The sequence below is a fragment of the Aotus nancymaae genome, unplaced genomic scaffold, assembly GCF_030222135.1.
Source record: "Aotus nancymaae isolate 86718 unplaced genomic scaffold, 86718_ANA_hifiasm-v0.15.2.pri h1tg000014l, whole genome shotgun sequence".
Lineage (NCBI taxonomy): Eukaryota > Metazoa > Chordata > Mammalia > Primates > Aotidae > Aotus > Aotus nancymaae.
In genome coordinates, this window is record NW_026988425.1 from 113581602 (window position 1) to 113595204 (window position 13603).

The 13603-nt window shown below is 39.5% G+C and overlaps 1 long non-coding RNA gene across 4 annotated transcripts in view; it reads left to right on the forward strand.

Moving 5' to 3' along the window:
* The window catches only part of LOC105707670 (uncharacterized), a 242600-nt gene that overhangs the window by 84961 nt on the left and 144036 nt on the right, over nt 1-13603 (forward strand). For 3 of the 4 annotated variants that reach the window (XR_010342637.1, XR_001105148.2, XR_001105149.2), the window contains exon 2: nt 11131-11267. This is a non-coding gene — a long non-coding RNA (uncharacterized LOC105707670). Of the gene's footprint in view, nt 1-4976; nt 5143-11130; nt 11268-13603 lie in introns of those variants that run through there. The other variant, XR_010342636.1, reaches the window with a different exon arrangement.

The window sequence follows — 13603 nt, forward strand, 5'->3', positions numbered from 1 at the left end:
CTATGTGTGCTCTAGTGATACTGATATCACATCACTCCTTATCCACTTTTAATTTCCTTTGGATTATTAATATATAGTTTTAAATATTTTAACTTTTTATTTCTATAGTTTTTTCTTTTATTTTTATTACTAATGTCATATACTGCTAACAACCATGGGCAGAAAGTATAGGCTTATTAAAAGGCAGCTGTGAGAATTCCTTGACCTAAGCATTTATTCTCCTAATATTTACTGAGAACCTGCTAGCTGCAGGCACCAGGTTATGTGCTTGATTAAGGAGATGAGCACTCTAGTTGGGTAACTCTGGGGTTTCTTACCAAAGATCAATCATGCCCATCAGCTCCCTTCAAGAGAACACCAGGTCAACTGATGAAATACTCCTATTTTTAAATATTATGAACCATCGAGTCCTATGAGTCATGCTTTTTTTTGAGGCATTACACTTGGCATAGACTGTATAGTATTAATAGATTGCATGTTGGTGGAATGATTGGTACATTCAAATATATAATTATCTCATTTGATTGTATTTAAGTTGTAATTCTCCACAGCATGCAGTTGTAAAGGTATTTCCTTTTTCCATCCTTTTCCTCTTCTCCTTTTTTGTTCCTCCTTCCATTCCTTCTCCTTTCCTTTTTTTCCATCCTTTCTTTGTTTCTTTCATTATTATCTAGGCCACACATGATAAGTGAGTAGCTTACAATGTACAGTGGACACAACAAACATTAACAACACTGACGTAGTAAATCTATCTTTCCAGAACTACAAGGAGTTATGAAAATATGAGAAAGATAAGGGATAGGAGAATGTCACTCTAATTAAAGTTTCATTCTTGAGATCTGGTAGGACTTTCTTTATAAAAGTACTATAGGCAATGATGAGATGGCTGTCATATTTTTATGTTCACTAGACCATGGATTTCAACAAGAAGTAAATTTTTCAAGAGGGCGGTGGTAGTTAGTAATAGAACATATCTGATGCATGTTATATAGTTTCCCAGGCAGAAGCACCTGGTTTGTAGGCTGGCTTATACTAAGCCACCTATTAATTTGAAGTTCTGAGTCCTCTTATGAAGAGCATGATCAGGGTGCAATAAAATGCTAAGGCTGAAGGACACCTTGCTGATGAGAAACAAGTAATTCTGCTGTTGGCATTGATTGCTAAATGATCAAGAGACTAAGTGCAAACCTACACAATCCTTCAATGAAGAAAACGATGGACTAGTGGCTGTAAAATGTTAGCTTTCATCTTGTTTTATGAGATATTTCTTAGGGAGGAGTATTCTGGCCAGGAGAATGAACCCTTTAGCATAAACTGATGTTTATGCAAAGAATCTAGATGTGAGAAGTACCAAATAGCATTTCTTAAAAATCTGGAAAGAGTGAAGAATTCTTCATTGTGGAACTGTATTGATCACTGGGTCCACATCAACCAATGAAGCAATTTCTAATGCATTTTTGAAACTCGGAAATCTGTTTTGACAATGCCATATAGAGCTGAAGAAAAATAATCGTCGGCTTCCTCAGGTGCAGTGGGCTCAGCAGTGGGCCAGCTCTATGAAGGCAGGCCCTTATCTTCATCGTATCATCTTGATCTGAGTGAGAAGAAGCGAAGAGCCCAAACATTTATGGAATGAGAGACGCATTCAAGTTAATGTTCTCTTCATTTGTCAGGTGTGTAAAAGGGCGTAGGTTCTCTCTCGTGCCCTGGAATCCAATGCATAAGTTATAAAAGACTAAGCAAGAAAGAAGAGATGTCACCAGGAATCTTTTAGGAGGGAATGCTATTTTTTAAAGGGGGCTAGGGGAGCAACCTAAATGCCCATCAATAAAGAAACAGTTAAATACATTATGATAAATAGACAAAGTGAAATGCATACAAAGAAAGATATTTTCATTGTTATTGATATGGAAAGGTGTTCAATCTAATAAGGGAATGAATGTGTCAAAATTCCCTGTTATAAGGAAAAAAAATATACACACAAGTATATGTGTGTATATATGTTTATATACATAGATGTGTATATTTGTGTGTATATGTATAGAGAGATGTCTATAAATATATAAGAACAATTCAGAAGCAACAAGTCTACTGGGCTGGAAGCAGAGGGTGAGGCTGGCTCTGGTGAATAGGAATTGCATTTATAGTTTATGTATATATATTTATGTATGTTTGTGTATTTCTGTAGTTTATGTGGTTTCTGTGTGTGTATGTGTGTGTGTGTGTGTCTGTGTGTGTCTGTGTGTGTTTCCAGAAGGCCATGAGGATCAATCACCCTTTGGTTAATTTTATTATTAAATAAGTTTAAATTTGGGTGTCTTGATCCAAAACATAAGTGAAAATTAACTGTTATGAATGCTAAACCTATTTTAGATTTAAGGGGAATTATAAGCAGTCTGTTGATAATGAGTAACAACACAAGACCCACAGATGTTTTGAATTAACCCTGATGAGAGTATAGGATTCCTTCTGGCTATTGCTCTCTTGTTCAACATATCTGAGGTCTCCCTAATATCAAGAGATTCTGAAACATTTGCAATTTTAAATCAGCTTAGACATACCAATGTGAAACAAACGTAGAAATGAAGTCTGTATTCATTTCTCTTTAGATAGAAGGCACATAAATTCTCAGATAGTATGTGTTAGCCAGGTGTAATCAAGATCATAATATTTTATCTTTCTCATTCTTTGTACCTGTGCTAAACCTGGCCCTGGTTAGCTTTCCCCATCTTGCAGGACTTCTAAGAGTATTTCAATAAAATCAATATGTGATACTGATTTGCTCCTTGATCCCTGAGCAGTGGTACATATTTAACCATATTTCACTCCAGACCATCCTGTAATTTCACCACTTGATTCCATGACTAACTCTAGCTCTCCCTGTCTTCTTTGTTCATCTTCCAGGTACTGTGCTTGGTACTACCACTGATGTATGGAACCCATAGTAGACAATGTCACATTGGATTCTCAAGGCCAAGTGGAACTGGGTATAGAGCTGTGGTGGTTTCTAAGGGTCAACCCAGCAGATCTGGAAACAGGATTTCCAGAATTGCCTTCCTGTTACGGTTTGAGTGAAGGTTGGCTGCAGAGGAATTTGTGAATGACTAGGCAGGTGAAGTAAAACAGCTGTCCCAAGGCTCAGAGAGTTGGAGTAGGGCTCCCAGCCTCACCAGACCTGCTGCATGTTGTCAGTGACCCACTGGCTGCTCTTGCTGGTAGGGGCAGCTATTTGGGCCCCCTCTACTGCAGCTCCTGCTGTCTCTTCAAGTCTTAGGCCAAGTCCTGTTCAGAAATGTGGCCAAGGGTATCATTCCTTCTTCAGATCTCCTGTGCCATCAAAATTGCAGGCAATGAGAGACTGAAACAGTACCAATTTGTGCTCACATGTTTCCATTTGTCTCTGTGAGTTTCAGTATGTCCTCATGGGTTTCAATGTGTCCTTGCGGTCACCACTTTATGTCCAGCTTTTCTTCCCAGCCATAGGTCCTGCTGACCTGCAGTGATTGGAGCCTCACCACCACATCCCACAAGTCATAAGATCCGGCCCTTATAGTAATCCCCACAGTCTATATCACTCCAAGTGTAACTACTTCCCTGACTGAATACTAAATAACACAAGAGGAAAAATGTTTCTCCATTTTGTTTGTTTGTTTGGTTGGTTTTTTTGTGAGACTGAGTCTCTCTCTGTTGCCCAGGCTGGAGTGCAGTGGCATGATCTTGGCTCACTGCACCCTCTGCCTCCCAGGTTCAAGCAATTCTCCTGCCTCAGCCTCCTGAGTAGCTGGGATTACAGGCATGCGCCACCACATGCGTTTCACCATGTTGATCAGGCTGGTCTCGAACTCCTGACCTTGTGATTTGCCCGCCTCAGTCTCCCAAAGTGTTGGGATTACAGGCGTGAGCCACTGTTCCCAGCCAGTTTCTCCATTGTTTAGTATATTGGCAAGGTCTGAAGGACAGGACGGGAGTCCCTGGGGCTGGCGTTCACTCACTCTGTTCTTCGTTTAATGTATTCACACCATTTGTATGAGCATTCAGCTTGGCGGGTGGAGCAGCTCCGCATGACTTGCTGGAAATAATTCGGAGCACTTATAACCAGGCTTGGGAACCCAAGCCAAGTATTCTCGAGCACATCCGTATGGGAAACAAAAGTTTTGTTTTGTCCTCATCACTCCCTCACCCACTTCAGATGGGGAAATATTTGGGAAACGGAAGTGCATATAATATTCTGCCTGTGCTACCGACGTTCTAATGGTGTTTACCTGAAATGTTTCTATCATTCCCGAACTTTCAGTGTTTCTGTTGGTGATTGGCGAGGAACAGATTGCACTCTCCTGAACTGAAATCTAATGAATGCCACAAAGGGAAAATAAACTGGAGACACTTGAAAAAAGAAAAAGGAAAGAAAACTCACTTCAAGAAACCGAAGCTTTCCGCCCGCGCCCCCCTTCTCCCCTCACTGGCAGCCAACTAAGCTCCCCACACATTCTGATCGTCTCCCTGCACGGTGTCTGTGGTGGTGACAACTGATTCATGTGTTCATTTGCATATCCCCCGGTGCCAGCAGCAGAATACAGAACGGGCCTCCTGTGCCGGCAGCCAACACAGCACTGGCAAATCAGGGAGCTGTCAGAAACAGCTGTCCATTAACGGAGTTTGTGGAAACAACCAGGAGCTGTTTGAAAATGCTAGGTGGTAGAATTTAATTGGAGTAGCAACTGTTCAAAATTAAGATTAAAAGGACCAGTCAGTCAGTGTGGATTTCGTGACACCTTAAAAATAACGTTTCAGGTTTGATTAATGCTGCATGAAGTTTCTCTCCTTCGCTGATAGGGTCTGTGTGCTGAGAGTCGATTCAGTGAATATATCTAGCAGTGAGAGCTCATGGGCTCCAAAGGTCAGATACCTTATTCTGTACGCTGAAACCCTTGTTGCTTTAAGGAAACAGGATTTTAATAGGAATCACGTGCACGTTGACTACAGGGAGCCAAGCGGTGGTGGAAGAAGCAAAGTTAGCAGTTTTGGAGACGGACATCTTTTTATCCACAGTGTGAGTGTGGCTCAGCTCTGAGCAGCCCACCCTACTACCCTGAGCCCTAATGGCCAGATATGGGAACTTACAGAGTACGTCGCTTCCCAGCGGTGAGTTGAGGAAGAAAAGAGTCTTCATGGCCGGTTTAATCCTTGGCTTCTCTCCTGAGCAGGCCGAAAAGGTTGCTAGATGTTGCCAACACTGAAGCGAAGCAAGAGTGAGTGTATGGGGTCACTGAAATACCAGGATCAGTAATGGTTTCCTAAAAAGACTTTTTATCCTTCTGAAAAATCTCACCTTTAGCATTTCCTTAAGATTAGAAAACAATTCCAACATGCCAGACACAGCTACTTGTAATTGAAACAGAGTTCATAACCCCAAACACCACATTTTAACGATTTTTAATTTATGATTGAACTCTAGGTACTCAAGTCAACATTCTCGTTCCACATTCATGATTCCTATTGTGGTCATTTAGTTTACTTCTTTGACTTTTATTCTTAAATAGATTGTCTTGCCACTTCTTACAAATGTCCATTTTAAAATTGATGGAAAAGGAAGAAGATTGAATGTAATTGAGAATGACAGCACGTGTAGAGCAGGTTTAGATGTAATTTGGGGGGAGAGTGGGTAAACGTGTTTTTCTAAGAAAACATCAGAGCAGATATACCGTAGGGTCAGGACAATGAGTGCGAGGCAACAGTTCCAGATAGGTAGTGCACCGCAGCCAGGAGAGGAAGTGACAGCTGGTGGCTTAGTAAACAGATTTCAGTTTAGGGTTTTCTGAACATTGTAATATGCTTCTGCACTGTATCTTTTGTTCCCAATTCAATAACAGAGTCGTTTCTTATTGTTGCCTTGGAATATCAGATTGGTTAGAAAACAGATATAGAAAAAAAGAAAGTCATTTGGTATTAAAACATGTCTAAATATCTGATGCAATGTTATAATAATATGGAGGAGGTGAGGGGAAGGGAAGTTCTCCAAAAGGAGAGAGCCTGAGAATGCTTGCAAATGGAAATACCTGGCATTTCATTCCTCTGAGGCTTTTTTCTTAAATTATGATCTTCTCCCAAACAATGTGTATCTCCCAACTTCTACCCAGCTGATCAAGGGGCTCAACTGACTGGTAGGGTCTTTAAGGAGAAAATAAAAGCTGTGAAGGATGAAACTGACTGAATAACACTGAAGGCATTAGTCTTATTAACAGCCAAGCTCATTTCAAAGATACCGGATATTGAAAGAAACGATTATCCTTGAGTCCTGCTGTCTGTGTGGCATACCCTGCCTGTCTCAGTGGAAAGCACCAATTTGTGTTTGTTGTGAATATCTGTGAATACTGTCTTATGGCAGCTAGTTTTTAATTGTTGCTAGCCTCAAGGGAAAATGTGATTGAGTCCTCTATGTTGCAATAAGGCAAGAAGAGCTGTTCTTTGAGTGCAAATGTTTCCATTCAGCTAGAGGGAATGAGAGAAATGCTTCAGAATTCAGCGCTTCCTTTGCTATTTTTAGTTAAATCAGGCTCACAATCATGAGATAGCGCTCCTGCACTGGCCCATGATACGACCAGAGTAAGTTGCTAACATGTCTGTGGCTTACAGAGATTCTAAGAGAAGTAGTTGTTGGAAAATACTAGTTTTGAGTAAAAAGATAAATGAAATCGAGGAAGAATTAAACGTAACATGGTAGAAGCTATCCTTTCATTTCATTAAATTCTACTGAGGGGATCATGGAAGGAATTCATGTTTCAATAGTATCCTGGTCTCCAATTTCAGTTTTCTCAATTCTGGTTTGAACATTCAGGAAGAATGCAGATTATGATAATAGATTTATAAAATGTATGGTTAAGACTTACTCATGCTGGCTCCGTTAAAGAGTGGCATACAGTAAAAAATATTGTGAGAATTTTAAGAAAGTAAGAATGAAGACAGTGGAATCAAGACAGGTTCGTGGTCTTAGGACTTTGCTCTTTCATCTTCTCTGAGCAACTCAGCCATCTCTTTGTCCCTCATAAAGCTCTACCTTGAACATAACTTGGCTTGTGTCTGTAGCAGGTCACCAAAAATCTGTTTGTCTTCCCATACAGGCAGCCCTACTAATTTCCAAGCTTTCCTTGCTGTTGAGGGGGGTCCCATGATGTGTTTTGGTCAATGGAATCGGAAAAGAAGTGGCAGCTTCAGAGCTCAGGCTTTTGAGAAGTGGAGCCTTCATGCTAGGAGATGGCCAAACCACAAAGGGGAAACCCTGATCTTTGGTCCCTGAGCCACCACTGGAGGAAAGCTACCCGTAGACTAGAAGCATATAGTTAGACTGTAACACAAGTGAAAATAAACTTGCCTCTGAGGCATTAAAAGTTTTCATCAGTTAGTGTCCAAAGTGAACTATTGCATATGATCCTGAACTTTATAACCCAGTTTCTTTCTGCCACCTGCCATTATTCCTCCAACCCATCTATTCCCCACTCCCACTGATCTAATTGACCAACTCATAGTTTTATTTTAGGCCTGGCAGGCAGTAGGTTTCCAACCCAGCCGACGCATCAGCTGCAGTTGCTTGTTCACACTTGACCTAACCAGCTCTGGTCATTGTGTCTAGTCACAGCTGTGGGCCTCACCTGTCAGAGGATAATATAAGCAACACAGTGGGGAGAGTGAATCCTGGGTGGATTTGCAGCAGAAACAGTAGGGAGCACTGCATGCCCCTGCTGTGATGAGCTCCCAGCAGAAACTAGACTTTCATAGCTCTAATGTGGAAGACTTCATGAAGTCAAATATATCACTATAAGCTTATAGGAATGTGTCTCAAGGTGGATTCTGAGTTAAACTTTCATGTGCCAAAATGGTAAATGGACCACTACTGCTGTCATCCTCAAATTCCTTCTCAGTCCTAGTGACAAGTCTCCTCCTTCCAAATGAAAGTGTTCTTTTGTCAACTCCTGTATTCACACAAAAATGTGATCTTTGTCCTTCAGAAGTTCCCAGTGCAGGAGGGGCTATCGGGAGCCAATAATACTAGGCTTTGTAGGTACAAAGCCAGATGACATAAAGTATGATTTCTGTTCATAATTCGTGCATACAACAGGAGTCCACAGGTCATGCACACCTTGCAATCTGCACAAAATGTCATGGAATCCCATGGGTAATATGCACATATTCAGAGCTATAACTGATATACATTATATCAGTTAATATAATGTATATCATTATATACATTATATATGGATATACATTGTATATATGGATATATACACAATGATATACATTGTATATACAGTTGATATACATTATATATGGATATATATCCATATATATACAGTTGATATACATTACATATATGGAGAGAGATATATATCCATATATATATGGATGTTCTGTGATGACATCAAACAGTTTTTATCTAGTTTGCCTGCAGTACATATTACACTTCCTGGAGAAAGGTATATGTGTTTGGATAGCTTCGGTAGCCCTAATAAATAAAATTTTAAAGCTGAGGAAGTTTTCTTCTTAGTAGTAGAGACAAATGAGCACTTGCCTCTGTGCTGATTTTGCACTGCCTAACAACTCCACAGAACATTATGGAAACAATGTATTTCATGACACAATTACAAAGGAATTTTATAAGTGTTTTTTTTTTTTTTTTTTTAAGACTTGGTTGCATTACGCTGTCCTGGCTGGAGTTGCTCTTCACAGGCACAATCATGGTGAACTACAGACTTGAACTCCTGGCTCAAGCAATCCTCTAGCCTCAGCCTCCTAAGTAGCTTGGACTGCATGCAGTTGCCACCTGGCTTAAGCATATGTTTTTTGGATGGAATGTGAACATTTTAAGATTACCTGTGTACAGTCATTATGTGATTCTTTCAAAAGAGTATTTAGCTAAGAAAGGTTTTGTTTCTATCGAGAAGGTGTTCTTTTTTACATATTAGTAAATTTTTTGTGTGTGCCTTCAGCACATCTCTACTGGTTTTGCCCTGTGTCGCTTAAACTATTTCTCCAGTATTACCAGATTTAGACATTCAATGGAATTTTTTTTTAAGGTAAAGACTACAGAAGAGAATGATACTTTTAGTATAGGGGACTAGGCTATAGCATGTATCTGCAAAACACCATGTGACCTAAAGTCTAAATTCATGCTTGGCTGAGTCTTTTAAAAAATTGTTTGTGTTTTCTTAATTTTATAGGAATAATTTCAACTACAGAAAACATAGGAAAAGGAAGAAGATGATAAAATTCAAAGGTGCAATATAGGGTAGTGTTTTGGAGCTCTACTTCAGGAATCAGAAAGATAAAAAGCCAATAATGACTAGAGTCATAATTAAGACTTTGGACAATATTGTGAAGCTTCCCTCTAAGCTTCAGCTTACTCCTTGTTATAATGTGAACACCATGTTTTCTTGGAAAAACTGAGTAAGTTACTCCATGCAAAGTGCTGCAGATGGCACCTGGTGCATAAGAGTGATCACCCAGCCAGGTGAGGTGACTCACGCCTGTAATCCCAGCACTTTGGGAGGCTGAGGCGGGCAGATCACAAGTTCAGGAGATCAAGACCATCTTAGCTAACACTGCGAAACCCTGTCTCTACTAACAATACAAAAAATTAGCTGGGCATGGTGGCAAGTACTTGTAGTCCCAGCTACTTCGGAGGCTGAGGCAGGAGAATCGCTTGAACCTGGGAGGCAGAGGTTGCAGTGAGCCGAAATTGTGCCACTGCACTCCAGCCTAGGTAACAGAGAAAGGCTCCGTCTAAAAAAAAATAGTGATCAGCTCATCTAGTTGCTCTCTTAGTGATTAAAAGCATTATGATCATCGTTGTCATCACAATTTCCCACATCCCAGCCCTCTAAGACGTTGAGGTTTCTGTCTTTCCCATGGTTTATATTATGCCTACTTGTCTTCCATATTTGGATCATATGTATATCTGTAGCCCTAAAAGTTAATATTACTATGTTTTAAAATAAATTTTTTTCATTTCTAAGAAAAATATAATATTATGCAGCTGTAGTACTTTGTGTAACACATTTGTCACGTTAATCTTTTGTTTGCTAGCATAGACAAATTATGTTCTGATAGGTAATCATTACCTAAGGGTAAATGCCATATTACATGGTGACCTCATACAAAAAGTGTCATTCTTATTCTCTAATATCAGAATTAGAAAAAATGTGCTGTATTTTCACAGAGCCAATATTCATATTATCCCAGCATATGATTTCAAAATTTGTATAGTCCTGCTTCAGCTTTTTCCATGGTTTGTCATCACATGTGCATATGATACATACACACATGTCCTTTGCTCTAGCACAGTTCTGATAATGCTCAAATAGACCACTTCCTTTAGATAAGCCAATCTACGCTTATTATTAGGGAAATTCTTATGACTAAGCAAGGCGTCCAGATTTGAAAAGAAATACACAAATGAACGCCATCTACACCTGTAACTGCATGGGTCACATTGCCTAGCCTGGCAACAGAAATCTTAGCTGAAGCTGAGACACAATAAATAGAAATGTAAATTTCAAAAGGAGGAGAGGCAGGCCAAAGAGAAAGGGGCTGTTGCCTAAATGGGAGGCTGCAGCAGGTCACCTCACCCACTCCTCTGTGTGTGTGCTGCGTGACTCTCATTCAGTCTGGCAAGATTCTCAAACAAAGTCCAGTGTCCTAAAAATATTTGGAACTATTACAAAGCATAAATTATAAATGTGTCAGGAAAATGGGAAAAGGTGTCTTGGGCCTACTTAAAGCACAAAATGATCTCAACCATTATTCAACAATGATATGAACATCTTTTATTTCATTTCTCCTTAACTGTTCCTTCTGTTTGCTATCATTTCCTGCTCAGCACCATGTCAATAATTACTAAATTAGCAGGACGCCTGTACAATTTCAGCTCAAGTGTTATTACTGACAAGTCAAACAATGGGGCTGATGGAAAAGATGGGACTCCATCTCCTTATTTAAATGGACCGTGTTCAGAAGGAAAGATTGAAGCCCCCTTTTTCTTCAAAAGAAGGAGGGAGGGAATGGTTTACATTTTGTGCGGCTCAAGGACACAGAGTCAGAGGAAATGCCTTTTTAACAGAAACCTCCTTTCATTTCCAGGGGACAAAAATGAAGGTTATTGAAAAGAATCATGCTTGGTGGAAGAAGTAATTACATTTTTTTTCAAATCTCAGAGGAATAATGCTTTTATATATCCTGAGATGACCCAATTTGCACTACGATATGCTCCCTTAAATGTAAGTATGCGGACGCCCTCGCCCTGTATTGTTTTTCACTGGTAAAGATGCCCTGTCGTACCTCTGATTAATTTCTGTACTGGTCTCCCAATACACAAAAACAGCTACACCACGGTTGTCCGTTCTTACAATGATGAGTTAAAAATGACAGAGTTGGCCAGTTCCCCCCTTGCCAAAAAAAAAAAAAAAAGAAGTCAGAGAGTCAAGTAGCTGCAGCTATAAATCATCTTCTCAAATTGTATGATTCAGGGCCACTGACCTGTCTTGCAGTGAGAAGGAAGTAGCCTGACACATGAGTGCTCCGAAGGATAGCCGGGGCTCTTGCTTCAGCAGCCAGGCACTGGTTAAGTGGACTGGAAGGAAGGGTTTCTTACTCCTAGTCCTTGTTCTCCACCTTACTATATATACACCTGTCCCCAGACCTCCGCTAGCCACAGCTGCATAGGAACAAGCTCCGGAACACCTTTTCTCTACAATAAGAAGTACTATTTTTAAAATTGTATTAAATATTTGTTAAAATGTGTGTTTCTAGCAATAGGATTGCTAAGAAACACTCCAGAATGGTGTTTATATACCTCTGAACCATTCTTTGATTATTTTTATTAAAATGCTTAACGCACTTTCTGGAAATTGATTTGTATTTGGTATAGATAGGAATTCACTGGGTATAATACTAAACTTAGTTTTGAGATGTCAAACAACCCTTCCACGACCTTTGGCTTGCAGTGAGGTAAACATTTAGTTGAGAAATATATGTGTGTGATTGCTTCTTGGTATTTTGGTTAAGATCAAGTGTAGGAAATGTATGTATGTTTTCTGTTCTAGTTTATACACAAACAAACTCTTGATTTTTGGAAAAAGGGATCACGCATGATGTCCCTCAGCATGTTGGAAAGCCCTAATCTTAATTCTTTTAGACCTCCAAAAAAGATGATCGCTTAAACAATGTTAGTGAGGAAAATAAATGAAGACATTAATGAGATTTCTACCTTTCTTAAAGAACCTTTTAGATTTTTATTTCTTTTTACTCATTTTCTTATACTAGCTACGGAAAAAAATGATAAGGATAATTTGGGGTGATTTGTTTTGAGAGCTGATCGGAAGGTAGGGTTTCTGTCACCTGCAGTAACTCAAAGGGAAGTGCACACAAGCACTAGACTACCAGATAGTCAACAAACATTTGCACTGTGTGACTAAGAAAAGAGAGTACACGTCTTGCTCAAGAACAAGATTGTAGATTGTAGATTTGAGTAATCTTAGTAATGAATTCTAAGGTATAAAAATACCTTCAATATTGTGATTTTTTTCTTTCTTTATTTTACTTTAAGTTCGAGATACATATGCATCTGTTACATAAGTATACATGTGCCATGGTGGTTGCTGCACCTGTCAACGCATCATGTAGGTTTTAAGACCCTCATGCATTAGGTATTTGTCCTAATGCTCTCCCTCCCCTTGCCTCCCACACCTCAAACAGCCCCAGTATGTTTTATTCCCCTCCCTGTGTCCGTGTATTTTTATTGTTTAACTCCGATTTATGAGTGAGGACATGCGGTGTTTGGTTTTCTGTTCCTGTGTTAGTTTGCTGAGAATGATGGCTTCCAGCTTCATTCATGTCCTGCAAAGGACATGAACTCATTTTTTTATGGCTGTGTAGTATTTCATGGTGTATATGTGCCATATTTTTCTTTATCCAGTCTGTCATTGATGGGCATTTGGGTTGGTTCCAAGTCTTTGCTGTTGTAAATAGTGCTGCAATAAACATACATGTCCATGTGTTTTTGTAGTAGAATGATTTATAATCCTTTGGGTATATACCCAGTAATGGGATTGCTGGGTCAAATGGTATTTCTGGTTCTAGATCCTTGAGGAATTGCCGCACTGTCTTCCACAATGGTTTAAGTAATTTACACTCCCTTTAGCAGTGTAAAAGCATTCCTGTTGCTCCACAGCCTCACCAAAATCTGTTGTTTCCCTGACTTTTTAATAATCGCCATTCTGACCAGCGTGAGATAGTATCTCGTTGTGGTTTTGATTTGAATTTCTGTAATGACCACTAATGATGAGCTTTTTTTCATGTTTCTTGGCTGCACACATGTCATCTTTTGAGAAGTGTCTGTTCATATCCTTCACCCACTTTTTGATGTTTTTTTTTTCTTGTGAATTGTTTAAGTTCCTTGTAGATTCTGCATATTAGACCTTTGTCAGATGGGTATATTGCTAAAATTTTCTCCCATTCTGTAGGTTGCCTGTTCACTCTGATGCTAGTTTCTTGGGCTGTGCAGAAGCTCTTTAGTTTAATTATATCTCATTTATTGATTTTGGCTTTTGTTGAA